The sequence below is a fragment of the Micrasema longulum genome, unplaced genomic scaffold, assembly GCF_059751315.1.
Source record: "Micrasema longulum isolate JH-2025_06_02 unplaced genomic scaffold, ASM5975131v1 h1tg000745l, whole genome shotgun sequence".
In the NCBI taxonomy this organism is placed as follows: Eukaryota; Metazoa; Arthropoda; class Insecta; order Trichoptera; family Brachycentridae; genus Micrasema; species Micrasema longulum.
The window spans coordinates 909100-923872 of NW_028277939.1; the positions used below are offsets into that span (position 1 = coordinate 909100).

The 14773-nt window shown below is 34.9% G+C and overlaps 1 protein-coding gene across 1 annotated transcript in view; it reads left to right on the plus strand.

The window, feature by feature from the left end:
* Nucleotides 1-3207: 3207 nt before the first annotated feature.
* Nucleotides 3208-14773, plus strand: part of Dll (homeotic protein distal-less) — a gene marked incomplete at its 3' end in the record, with an annotated part of 69863 nt that continues 58297 nt past the window's right edge. The window contains exon 1 of the mRNA XM_088230264.1: nucleotides 3208-3717. The remainder of the gene's footprint in view (nucleotides 3718-14773) is intronic.

The window sequence follows — 14773 nt, forward strand, 5'->3', positions numbered from 1 at the left end:
GTCATTGGCTGGTTTAAGTGGCCACTCTACACACTGTGTAACATTCACCATTCCGCCTATGTTTAAACATCCACATTTCCTTAACTCTTCCATCTGTCGGCTTTTGTGAAGTAAAGGAGCTGAAACCATTATCATGTGGGTGAGATTCATCTGGCTGAACCAAATCACCTACTAGGCAACGCCTGAAAACAATTTTCCAATTTTTATACTTCTTGTTTGACCAGGTAGTTAATTCAACAATGGTCATAAGCCCTGTAAATGTCTAGACTTCCATATTCCCTTCTCAATAATGTTTTCCCGCTCTGTTGCAATAAATTTAGATATGAATAACTCCTTGGGGGGGAAATCCATCCAGTCTGCAAGCATTTGGACATACTCAAACATTGTTGAATCTAGAAATACTATGAAATCGCTTAAAAAGCTTTAATAAACAAATAATTTTAACGGCTTTTTGCTTAAAATCAAACTGATTTAATTATGCCACGAATATTGATTAATTTGTTGTTAAAAAAAGTATCCTTCCATGTTTTTTTTTTACCATCTGCTATGAAGCTTCTACAAAGGAGACTAAGCGGGTTATTCCTTAAAAAAAATATATGACGAATAAATAATTCACTAATTTGTTGTAATCAATTGAAAAAGCAAATTAACTTTTTTAAAACTGTAAGAAATATAATTAGCCTAAAAGAACTTGTAAAAATATATTACGCAATAACTCGATCAGTTTTGGAATATGGGATAATTGGATGGGGATGTGCAAATGACACACTGATCAAGCAAATGATAATTGCACAAAAAACTTTGATAAAAATTATCTTAAGAGTCCCAATCAGAACTAGCTCCCTCGGTATATTTGAAAATCTTAATGTCAAATCTATAAAACAACTTTATGTAAAAGCTTTGTTACTATACGCACGTAAACATTATTCTCTACCTTCCGTTACAAATACAAGAGTTACTAGATACTCCACCCTGATGCTGCAAAAATATAACAAAATAAATACAACCTTCGGTCAAAGAGGATTGGTCTAAAACTCGGTTAAAGTGTACAATCTACTCCCATTATCCATAAGGACAATTAGTAAGTTCTCACAATATAACATTGCTATTGAGGAATGGATAGTGGAGGTGGGTTGCGCACGGATCGATGAGTGGATCAAGCCAAATAGGTAAAATGTGTGTACTGTTTATGTAATTTGTTCTATTGGTCTATATAAATTGGTTTTGTTTTTTATGATAATTTTAGTTTTTTATTGTTTATTATGTTAATGATAATTAGGTTAATTGAATTAATTACGTTTTTTTGTTGTTATTATTATGTTAACTTTGTTAAATAGCTAATTTAAGGCATGTTTCACATTTTGTAAAACGTTTCCCTCGGCACGGGAAACCCCAGTGTTAACATTATTCTGTATTTAAAAAAATGAATTAAATATGTAAAAGTATAAATAAATAAATAAATTGTTTTACGTTGTATTCTCTCGTCTCATTTGGAAAAAAACGGATTTATTTAAGTTCTACTTAAGGCCTAATCAGATCGATTTTACAAGGCCTCAGGTTCTCGACGTCCTGGACGTCCACGCTGACAGTTCAGAACTTCGGGACGAAAACCTGACTTGGGAGGACGCTAAGGAGTTGGCGGCCGACAGAGATGCATGGAGGCTCTTTGTGGATACCATATGCTGTAGCTGTAGCTAGGGAGCAGATTTGGAAAAATGATAGTTAAGGTTAAAAAAAGGGTTATTTTGAAACTTTCATGGCGGTTTTCGAAGAAGGCTCTCTTAATTTTAATATTTAGAAGAAATAAGTCAATAATGTATTCTCATTTATTCCCCGATTGAACGCGAACTGAAAAGGTGTCGAAAATGCTCATGTTCGTCTACTCGACATTCCATTTTGAAGGCTTGTAATCAAATAAAATAATATACGTAACATGAAAGCAGACACAATATCTCGTAGAGCGGATTTTTTTTTCGAATGACGTTATAACCTTAATTTTTGAGTTTGTCGAAATGTTTGTAGACAAAAACTAGATTTCACCCCCTCGGGAGTCATTAAGACTAATAAATTACAACAGAGATGAAGAATGTTTTAGAACATTTAGAATATTTAAAACCAACTATCTGTTATTAAATTAAAATATGATTTTAAACGAGGAACTTGAATCTCAACCGTCAATACGCTATGTAGCTGCAAGACGTGTTGGGATACTGTAAAGCGCCCTTGAGGTGATTTTCACTAAAATGGCGCTATGTATATTATCCACAATAATAATAACTCGTCTAATAAGAAGTTTAAAAATTGGAAAATAGTTTTCAGGCGTTGCCTAGTATGTGAAATGACTCAGTCAGATGAATCTCTTCACAACAATAAAGGTTTCAGCTCTTTGTTTTCACTAAAATCAACAGATGGAAGAATTGAAGAGATTTGGATGTTTAAACATAGGCAAAATGGTGAATGTTACACAGTTTGTAAAGTGGTCACTTGAACCAGCCAATGACAAATACCTAGAATTTCATATTCGCTTCTCTAAAATTGTTTCCATCCCTGTTGTAATTTGTCAATCTTGAACATTTTGTTTTAGGTAGTGCTGGTGCTCATTGAGGCAATTATGTCTGGCCGAGTTGAAGGTAGGAGAAGCCGGGGTGGAATCCCATATAGATGGACTGACCAAATAAAGGTGGCTACGGGGCTAAAATTTGACGAGTCAGTACGTCGGGCTGAGGACAGACTGGAGTGGAACAGACTGATTAGAAGTGTTCATGGCGGTCACGATCCTCAGCATTGAGGGACCGACTTGGAAGAAGAAGGTGCTCATTTTTTAATTTGATAAAAAAAATAGACACAACTTATCTTAACACGCAATACTATGTATATTTTTTTAAGATGCTGAGTAAAATTTAAAAAAAAACACAGATTTAAAACTTATAGATCATAAGCCTACTTTCAGTGACAAGCCTAAAATGCTACTGATGATTCGAAAACCAGATTTGAAAACCGAATCGAACGTTTCAGGCCGCGCCCACAGCTCCATTCGATTTTCCAGCGCGCCAATCGCGCGGCGGCGTTCGAAAAACCCGAAAAAAAAAATGGAGGCCCGCCGGCCAATGGCGGGCGCGCTAGGCGCGGCCCGGGCGCGGCCGGCCAATGGCAGCCCGCGCCGCGCGGCGGCCGCAGAACGGAATCGGGGGGAAAACGGCTCAAACTAGTCATTATGTAGTTAACTTTCGGTAAGCGTGCACGCGTCCCGTCCAAATTGTCCGCCATTAACTCCGCTAAATGTGTATACTTAGCTGGAAATTACAAAAAAATGTAATGGGCGCGCGCGTGTGTCAAAATTAGTCAAAATTATCGAATCCGTGTGTCTATTCTCGAAGGAATCGAACTCAGAACGTAAAGATCTAAAGTGCGAACAAAACTTGTGGAAAACTGTGCTAAATTTAGGAAGAAAACTCTTCGACTGCGTCAACGTCAAACGAAAATTAAAATTTTGACTGTGATAAAAATAATTGTTTTTGCTGTTTTTTTATATAATTGATTTAGAACAGTAAATTTAATAATATTGGTGATTTTTTGTGTGCCGTGACTCATGAATGTTTTTGTGAAATTTTCACACTAAGATCACGCCAATGACGTATTTGTGCTACAAGATTTTTTGTGCTAGTGATTTCTGTGTTTGACAAAGGTGATTTGACGAATAAAGGATTATTAAATCACGTGAGTAGCTACCCACATTTTAATAATTTATTTTAAATATTTATTTCATGAAAATATTCCTTATACCCAGGTGCTTCTAAATGCAGCGTATCGATCATCTGTTTTATGAAAGTTACGTGAACAGCCTTACGCTTCAGGTGCATGAAATATGCCAGTGTGAAACCACATTTTCAATCAATGTTTCACGTCGACCATACCAGGAATCGAACTCGGGACCTCAAGCGCAGTATGCGTACGCGCAAACCATTCAAATTATCTCCTCTCGATTTACTAATTCAGTATTTTTTCGTGAGTCTAAAGCTATTTCACGCACATAACTGTGTTCTCGATCCGCTGGGACACAGAGTATCATATGTCTGTCGGCTGTAGCTTTTAAATCGTATCACTCGTTCAGGAAATTTTGGCTCAAGCTGTTATTTCAAAAGATATTCAGTGACTAACAAAGAGTTAGAAGCTCCTGATGTCATTGCGAATTGCTTACATCTATTGTGGCTGGTCCCGTAAATTGACAGGCCCCCAAGCCCAGGTCTTGCGCCTGGCTACTGAGTGGACGTCAAGGTTCTCATACTGCTAAATCTCCCCCTCAAAGCACACCCCCTTCAAGTATTCAATTCAATTCATTTATTTAAATAAAACATATACATTACAAACATACATTTAATACGTACATATTATAAAAAAGAAAAAAATACATGAAAGAGATTCATGTCAAAGTAGTAGGAGAATCCTGCTCCGGAAAACCCCTTCGGATACATGGAACAGATCAATATCCAGAGCGATGTTGTTCAGCATAGAGATAGCCCTTCCAACGGCAGGGTGGTCCTGTATATCGGAATATGAAACAATCTGACGCTGTCTCAGGTAATTTTCAGGAACATACAAACCAATGCTCATCAAAATCTCAGGATTATCGACAATACCGCGCAACAATCGATAAAAATGTGTAGTCAAATACACATTCCTTATAGTCTCTAAACTGTTGTAGCCGAGCATACCCTGGAGAAACTCTGTTGGATAGAGCCGAAGATAATACCCGCACTCTCTCATGCAGAGATATCTCAGAAACTTCTTTTGGATTTTATCTATCATAAGAGAGTACTTCAGTTCAAGTGGCCCCCGAATCATCGAGCCACTCTCGAATCTACTTCGCACCGAGGAGTCGTAAAGAGTTCTCAGTACGCGGGTATTTTCAAAAACCCTGGCAGTACGCAGAACGAATCCTAACCTCTGCAATGCATTACCACTGATTGTCTCTATGTGTTCATGAAATGTCAGGGTGCTCACAAATCTAACGCCCAGATCCTTAACATTTGATGTTCGTATCAGATTCTGGTCATTCATTTTGTAGCGAAAAAATAGAGTTTTTTGGGCCCTAGTGAAAGACGTGACAGAACACTTGGAAACATTAAACCTGAGTTTGTTACGCCTTCCCCATTCACATATATTAGATATATCCGCTTGGAGAAGACGAAAATCATCCAAAGTTGTCACCTTTAAGAAAAGTTTTAAGTCATCCGCAAATATTACTAAAAAAATCTTTTTTAATATTATTAATGAAAATAGAGAACTACTAGTATTAGGCTATTAGGCAGTAGGCGAGGTCTTAAACATCCTCAAATTAAACCAGCGGCAGCGGCTTACCGAGGATCCGTCTTGTTTTGTGATATAAAACATCACATAGAATATGTATGTGCTTCGTCGTCTGCCCTGCAGAGTCTACTTCTAGAAGTTTCAGAAAGGTTCATTCTTGCAAGGTGTTTATTCAATCTGCAGGGCCCTGTTAGGAAGGGCTCTTGGGAAGACGAGATATTGTGTCCTCGTAAAAACAGCCAGCATCAAAAGTGTACCAGTATGTTGGTCGAATAAGACGATCACTCAATAAGATGCGTTTGTCCAATATTGCGCTTTTTCCCATTGCATTGCCGCCTCTGGTATTCCAAAGCACTGCCGAAGATTACTGAATCGCGAGGTTCTTTTACGTTCCATACCCCGTCTATCATCGCTTCCACTAAGAGCTGTCGAAGAGCATATTTTTCTCCACGTAATATATGATCAAAGTGTGCGGTCTTTCGTCTTCGGACAGTGCTCAACAGTTCACGGTCTTTTTCCAACATTGTTATTATTTATAATTTACTTAATAATCAGATCGGCTGTGCCGATTTGCTGGCTGAAATCAATTTCAATATTCCCCTTCGTCAAACTAGACATACTGCGTTACTGAGCAATGACAAATTCAACGCCATTATTCTCTATTAGGAAGAGCGATTAGTAATTTTGCCAAATTTGAGAAGATGTGCGATCATGATATATTTAACGACTCGGCTCTCTGCTACAAACGGAAGCGGAATTTCCTAAGGACAATTTTGCTTTGATTGGATACATTTGAAATATTACGTATCACATACGACATGTATCATTTGAAGGGGCCGTTTTTGGCATTATTAATTTTAATGAAATCGGACAGTGCTCAGTGCTGGCATCTCAATCATAATGGAAATATCTGCCCAACATCATTGTGATATTTTTTAATAATCTTTTGTAAAAGTTTTGCAGTAAAATAGTGTAGAATAAAGCTACGTATATCGCGAAATTAATAATAATTGCTGTATAAGTTGATTTCCACAGAACGACAGAAAAAATAGCCGTTTGTAATTACATATTATGTACTTACATGTAGGTACAAATGAATTAACATTTTATGTAGATTACCTATAAAATAAATCACCGCTCGCTACTGGTATGCAGAGATGATAGAATGAATGCCAATCACTGTCCTTGCAAACAGACGTAGTTTCCTTTTCAATACATCTTCTCATGCTCGCGCCCAGATTATTCCGCCTTTTGACATACCCATCTTCAAGTACCGTATTTTTCAGACCTCAAGACCCACTTTTTTACACAGAAAATTCAACCAAAAAATTAGGACGCGTCCTATGGTCCGATGCGTCTTATCGTCCGCAAAATACGGCAATTGTTGGATTTGCTCATACCATATTGTCTTTGTCGGTCTGCCTCGTTTTGTACATCCATCAACATTCACGTCGTAAATATTTTTTGTCATTATTTCGCTGTCCATTCACGCAACATGTCCAAACCAACGCAACCCTCCTTTCTGAATATTGTCGATAATGCTTTTCTCAGCCTTACATAATGCAAGGTAATCGACGTTTGTGCACCCATCAAATATTGTTTTATCACACATTCACGTAAGACATCGCATTGTGACAGCAATCAGCCTACTTTTATCCTTGTTTAGAAGGTGTTTGAATGCACATAAGTAGGCAAAGAGTAATGTGGGGTTCTTCACTCTTTGCCTACCTCAGCAGAAAAATAGCGTGATAGTTATGAAATTTTAATTAATATTATATTTTGTTTATCTCTGCCTAACTTAAAAAATAAAGTGACCAACATATATTTATCAAAAAGAGCAAATCAACTTCAGGAGATTGGGTTAGAATAGTTATAATTTGATTGATAAAAGTATTTTGTTATTTCATTATTACTTTAAAATATGTATTCATTTCAAGTAATTTATAATGTGTATATTATATTAATATATCATAGTCGATTTTTTAAAAGCACTTTTTAAATCACATACATGTAAATGGCAGAAATGCCGTATATAGATAAATAAATAAATAAATCTGTTGTAATTTTAAGTATTACTTACAATACTTTTGAATTTTTGCATAATTTTGTTCTTATAAAAATAACCCCTTACAATATTTTTAATAATTTTATACACTTATGGGTACTATCAGAATCTTATAAGAATCGGATTTTTTTTTAACAAATTAAATTCAGATTTAAAGAGCCTATCGCTCTAGCGTTAAACATATTTTTTGGACTTTCAACGACTATTTCAATCAAGTGAGTTATTTTTTACAAAAAACACTGAAAAATCTACAAAAAGAGACGTATTTAAAAAATATCATAAATCTTTGACTTCAAGGTGACACTTTCATTAAAAATATTGAAAATTCTAATATCTTGAAGAGGCTCAGCTATAGACAACAACAACAACAACAAACCATCACGCTGCTTCCCCGTAAGGGTAGGCAGAGAGGATAGAACCCCACAACACTCTATCTTTGCATACAGACCTCGCTTCCTCTACATTCATACACTTTCTCATGCACGCGCGCCGATTATTCCGACTTTTGACATGTCCATCTTCAAGTATTTGTTGGATTTGTCTTTCTCGGTCGTCCTCTATTTCTGCATCTATCAAAATTGTAAATATTCTTAGCCGTTCTTTCGCTGTCCATTCGTTCTACATGTCCAAACCAGCGCGGTGCTCCTTTCTTGATTTTGTCGATAATGCTGGTCTCAGCCTTACATTATGTACGGATCTCAACATTTGTGCATCTATCGTACATAGTTTTACCGCGCATTCGCCTGAGAGATCGCATTTCGACAGCGTTCAGCCTACCTTCATCCCTGTTTTTCCAAGTCCATATTTCGCTCCCATAGATAATGGTCGGGACCACGACTCCGTTGTGAACTGCCAATTTTGCCTCTTGTGACAAACATTTATTTGCCAAGGTCGATTTAAGCGCGCCGTTCACTCTGTTCCCGGCACTCACCCTCCTTTCAATTTCTTTTCATCCCTAGTAAACATACTTCCCAGATACACAAATTCCTCTACTTGTTTAGTATAACTCCATTCCCAGTGATTTCACATTAAGTCATACTTTCATTTCTTTCAAAAACCATCACATTCGATTTATCGACATTCATCAGCAAATCGCTTCCCTCGCATACATCGTAGACCTTTGTTACCAAGAATTGCAGTTCCTCTTTGTTGTTAGCAAGAAGCACGGCATCGTCAGCATACAAAAGACAATTGACATTTAAATCACCCATTTTTGCTCCCATTTTTAAGCCTTTCAGTCCTTTTATGCAGTTATCGATATACACGTTGAACAGTCATGGTGACATAACACATCCCTGCTTAATTCCTTTATGAATGTCAAACCACGATGTGTATGGTGCGTTTACCCTAACACATGATGTGCTGTCCCTATACAGAGAGGCAATAGCTCGTGTCAGATTTCCGCTCACTCCGTACTCCGATAACATTTTCCATAATTTTTCTCTGTCAAGTATATCAAACGCTTTTTGCAGATCGACAAACGCACAGAAAAGCTTTTGGTTTTTAGCAAGAAATTTCTCTTTCATGCTTTAGACCGGGGTACATAAAAGCCAAATGGGTTTCTACTGAGCTCTGCTATTACGTCCTGAAAGGATCGAGTCGACTTAAAAGTAACCCTTTATATTATAGACCTCCTTTTACCCAGCTTCGCTCGCGTGGAATTAGAAAAAAAAATTAGGAAATTCATAATTTTGTCGTTCAGCAAAAATAATTTCCCGATGGAATGACATATTTTTCCAGGATAAAAAGTAGCCTGTTCAATTGCCGGCCCTCCAACTATTTACAAATTTAAAATCTTACTACAAAACCGAAATCAAGTCAAACTAACCATTGATAGAATAAATAAGTTTTAGAAATTCAAAGAATTAATTTCAAATTAATTGTTTTTGACCACCCAATTTATTGTCTACTTATTTTCAAAAATCGTTACTCATTGTCACTTTATTTCTTGTTTAGCTAATGAAACTTTACGAAATTCATTGCCATGGGGAGGTGAATGATTAAAAAATACATCGCATTACAATATATTGTATTAGAAACAAATGTAACAATAATATAATTATTTTTAAGCAGGGTAGATGCCGCTAATATGGATCACGGGAAAGTTTTTACATACAAATTACCCTACATATTTTTCGACGTACATATACATTTAGCGACGTGCCTTTTAATTAAATGCCTTAAAGATAACACTACGCGTTCCATTTATTTGTATTTATTAGGAAAGAAATTCCCCGAAGATGGCTCCTGCAATGGTAGCCGAAACGTCGGATCAAATCCAACATACACGGTATCACCCAAAAAGATACATAATATTAAACACATGACAGTAAAAAATACTACATAATGGACTTAAACACTACAACGACCTACCTTACTACTTGAAAACTTTTACTGGAGACAAATTTAAAATCAATCTGAAAAAGCACAAGATGACTGAACTAACTAGACTAGACGAGACATAAAATGACTAGACAATATTAAATTTCTAATTTCACCCTAACGGGTTTTTTAAAATTGTGGATAAATAAAAATAAAATAAAAAATACATAGGTAAACAAAAATTTACGTAGGTATTTACATTTGACGACAAAATCAATGCCTTAAATAATATTTATAATAAATAAATAATTGTTGTGATAATCGATTTTATACGCGTATACCTAATGACTTATTTACGTAAGCTGTTATGTCAGAAAACAAGTATTTAAAATAAATTATTCTCAGCAGGTACATTAATTATAATTCTTTTATAATTGTCCATAGTAAAAATTAGCAATGTAAATTTACGTAATGATTTTAACAACAGTGACATTTTTTATTGCTTATTAAACGTATTTCCTTTAGCTTGAATCACAGTGTAAATACATATCGCAACAGAGATGAAGAACTTTTAGTTGTTTAATATTATTAACAAACAAACAAACAAACCATCACGCTGTTTCTCCCTGTAAGGATAGGCAGAGAGGATAGAACGCCACATCACTCCATATTTTTTTTAAAAATATTTTTTTTATTACTAATAAAACATATAATATAAAAATTACATATTATACTTCCAGGAGTTATTAGAAACTCATTTGGGACCGTACATAAGAAAAAAATAATTTGACAATACATAATATCATACAAATTAATACATCCGAAATAAAAAGAAAAACATTATTGTATAAAATACATAAAACACCATCTTATATAAACTACATTAATAATTATGAATATCAAAAAGATTTAAGAAATATTTTTTGATTGCGACACTTCTGGATTTTTTATACAGCTTTTCGTGTCTTAGCTCATCAGGCAATTTATTTTCAGATTTACAGACCTCGCTTCCTGTTCATACGTCTTCTCATTCGCTCGCCGATCATTCCGACTTTTAACACGTCCATCTTCAAGTATTTGTTGGATTTGGTCATGCCATGTCTTCCTCGGTCTTTCTCTATTCCTGCATCCATCGACATTCGCATTGTAGATATTTTTCAGCCGTTCTTTCGCTGTCCATCCGCTCTACGTGTCCAAACCAGCGCAGAGCTCCTTTCTTGATTTTGTCGATAATGCCTATCTCAGCCTTACACAATGTCCGGATCTCGACCGTTGTGCATCTATCGTACACAGTTTTACCACACATTTGCCCGAGAGATCGCATTTCGATAGCATTTAGCCTACTTTCATCCCTGTTTTCATCAGGGTCGAGACCAGGACTCCACTGTGAACTGCTGATCTTGCCTCTTGCGACAAATATTTATTTGCCAAGGCAAATAAATATTAAGAGCACCGTTTACACTGTTTCCTACACTCACCCTCTTTTCAATATCTTTCTCAGTCATTTCATAGTCAACATACTTCCCAGACGCAAAATTTACTCTGCATGTTTTTCTTGCTTTATAAAATTGTCAATAATAAATTTGATTCCCCGGAACTCATTAATCTACTTGCTTACCGTGTCCCCTCCAGACCAACTAGACTCTCTGATATTTTCTATATTCGTAATTTTAAAACTAATCATCGGAAACATTCTACGATCCCTCGTATATGTAAAACATTTAACAAAAAATTTAATAGTCTCGATATATTTAACACTCCGTACAATATGTACAGAAGAGAATTAATAGGCTTGATTCATGCTCTTCATTCATAATTCGTTTAATCATTAAATCAAATGCAATTTTCCACTCTCACTTTCCTTCAATCATCCTTTACCACTCCTTATCAATTTCCTTCTTTTCCTTTCCACTATCTCCTTGTTTTGTCCATATTTATCTTATTTTAATATATAGTATATTTACTATTTATATAGTTTAAACTTCAAGCCGTCGTCGCTTTATTACAGTATTATTTAGTGAATACATATAATTGGATGGCAGGCCCTACTTTTAAATATTCATTTAACCTGTCCATCTGTTTGTATTCGAAATAAATAAAATAAAATAAAAAGGCAAAATCGTTTAATTTTCCTACTTTTTATCAGACTACAGTCTTAAGAAATGATTTGAAATATAATGCTATTTTTAAAAATCTTTATGTCTAACAAATTACTATATTTTACCAAAATAACAACATATTTTAGGTTCTCACTCTCGATTTACTTTTTACGAACACGAACCGAGGCTCTCAAATAATTGATTTATTTATATCTTCTCAGCGGCGTGATTTGTAATAAAATGTTTCTACAGGACTCATATTGACCTTATCGAGTCTGTCCTACACCGTTTTCTAAAATTTGGCATGGCTGCTCGAATTACAAAAGGGTAATCATTTCTATTTTGAAATAGAGCAATCTCTTAATCTGTCTTCATTGGAGAGACGTAGAACTGAGATGCACCTTATATGCATTTTAAAATACTTAATGCTTTAAGTGATGTCCCATCTCTGTTGCGATCAATTTCTTTTCATGTTCCCAACCGTGTCACCAGAACTCAAAATCTGCTATTAATTAAATCTTCTAAGAGCAACTTTTGTTTTTATGCCCCAATGTCCAGAATGTGTAGATTAGTCAATTCATCACACGACTTGGAATTCTTTGGGATAGATCTTCCGGCTTTTCGTAGATCTCTTCGCGACTAAACAGTGTGGGATGAAGTTGGATTAGCATGGTTTAGCTCGACGTCTTATGTCTTTCGTTTTTACGAATATATTGTAAACCATTATTGTTTTGCCCTTGCTTGTCTTGTCTTGGCTTAGGCCGTATATATAATAAATAAATAACCTAACTTAGTTACACTCGATAAAATTTATTATCGATTCAATAAACATTATTCAATGGTTGTTAACAATGAACATTTTACAGGCACTTGTAATTAATTATTATAAAAACATTAACCATTTTAAGAGCGTTCACGGTATGACTTTTCTGCATACAAACGTATTCCCATATTTTCTCCCAGGATTATCGTACTAGAGCGATGATTTTTTTACACGCTATAAACATTTACCATTGGCGCGTTCCTACAGTTTTTTTTTGTTCATAAACTGTGTCTTATAGGAGCTACGACCATTTAAAAACCCTTAAAGACGCCCAGTGTTATCTGCTGTCTTCGGGCGCATGGTATACAAATATAAATATTTTTAAAAACAAAAAACGTACAGATACAGAAAATTTCATTTTGATACTCTTTTTTTAAAAAAATAACAAAATCGGTTTAGTTTTGAGGTGCTGACGACGGGACAACAAAACGCCGACATTTTTTATTTCAGTTAGGCATAATCTCTGTCCGACGTGCAGTGGTTTTTTCGCGCAACATCGAGAGAGTGACTTTAAAACAAAGTTTAAATACCGATTCATCAAATTTTTCTGGCGCAGCGTAGCCATTTAATGAAGCGGAAAAAAGGATTTTAAGTATTATAAAATTAAAATCTTTAACCTACCTCCACTATCTATGAAAACAATTAGTAACGAGAAAATGTTTAAAAAGGCTATAAAAAAAGGGATAGTGGAGCTAGGTAGAAGTAAAATGGATTGTCTCATTCGCCTAAACCAATATTGAATCAAACGCTCCACAAATGTATAGCTTATGTTATATTTTTGTTCTTTCATTGTTCGTTTTGTAATATAAATGCACATAAATGAATTATAAACATAAATACCTAGTGTTTAAAACTGTCTGAGCATTTTGTTAATTATCTCTGTTAATTAACAAATTACAACAGCGATGGAGAATACCTTAAATAAGGAATATAGAAGTCTAGGTATTTACAGGGCTTAAGATCTTTCTTTGGCTGGTTTAAGTGGCCACTTTACACACTGTGTAACATTCACCATTCTGCCTATATTTGAACATCTATATCCCTTCAGTTCTTTCATCTGTTGATGTTTGTGAAGTTAAAGAGCTGAAACCTTTATTTATGCGGGTGAGATTCATGTAATTGAATTATTTCACCTACATACTAGGCAACGCCTGAAAATGATATTTTTTCAATTTCTATACTTCTTCATGGACCGGGTGGATTTATCAACAATAATTTGAGTTTGTCCAATTTTTTGTAGACAAGGACTGGATTCAACTCCCTGGGGAGCTGTTAACATTAACATATTACAACAAAGATGAAGAACATTTAAGAGAAGGTGACATAGAAGTCTAGTGGACAAACTCAAAATATTTTAAATAAATATGTGTTACAGTAGAAAGCGGAATTAGGCGGGCGTATATTTATAGATTGTTTATAAATATTTCAGTTAATTTTTAATCTAACTGTTTATACTTCATAAAATACAACTTACATAGACTATCTACCTAAATATTTGATCCAATTGAATTTAATTACAAGAAAGTTATCTGCATTTATCGGTAACCGGTTTGCTGATACTTTGAATAGCAGATAACGGAAAATAACTGCTTTTTAACATGTCGTTATCTGCTTTATGTTCGTATTCCGCTGTTTTGTAATAATTATTCTGATAACCCTTTCAGACCGGGTATTCATTCATAATATACACGATATTTAAGACTTATTTATTCTGCCCTCCGTACGAAGAGTGGAGTATCTCAGTTAGACACGCTTCTGAGAAAAACGCTGTAAAAGCTAACAATGTCGTTTTTGATTTGGTTTCAATAATGCGCATGCCATCAATGCCTCACCGCCAGGCAGTGGCGAATGGTGATTTTATTTACAGGTAAGCTACAAAAAAATATCATATGTATATATCTATATAGAAAGTACATAATAAAATGAAAGTAATATATACTGTATATTGATATTTTTCTGTGGTTCTGTGTGATACAACAACTCTCATCCATAACATCAACTTAAACGATGTAACTTCGTGATATATTATATTATATAGATCTATTATCCATTACTTTAATATATAATTCATTAAAAATAAATAAAAATTACCACTTTGAACTCAGTCGATATTAGGTATTTTATTGAAATTTCAACTGGCCGCATTGTTCTAGTAAT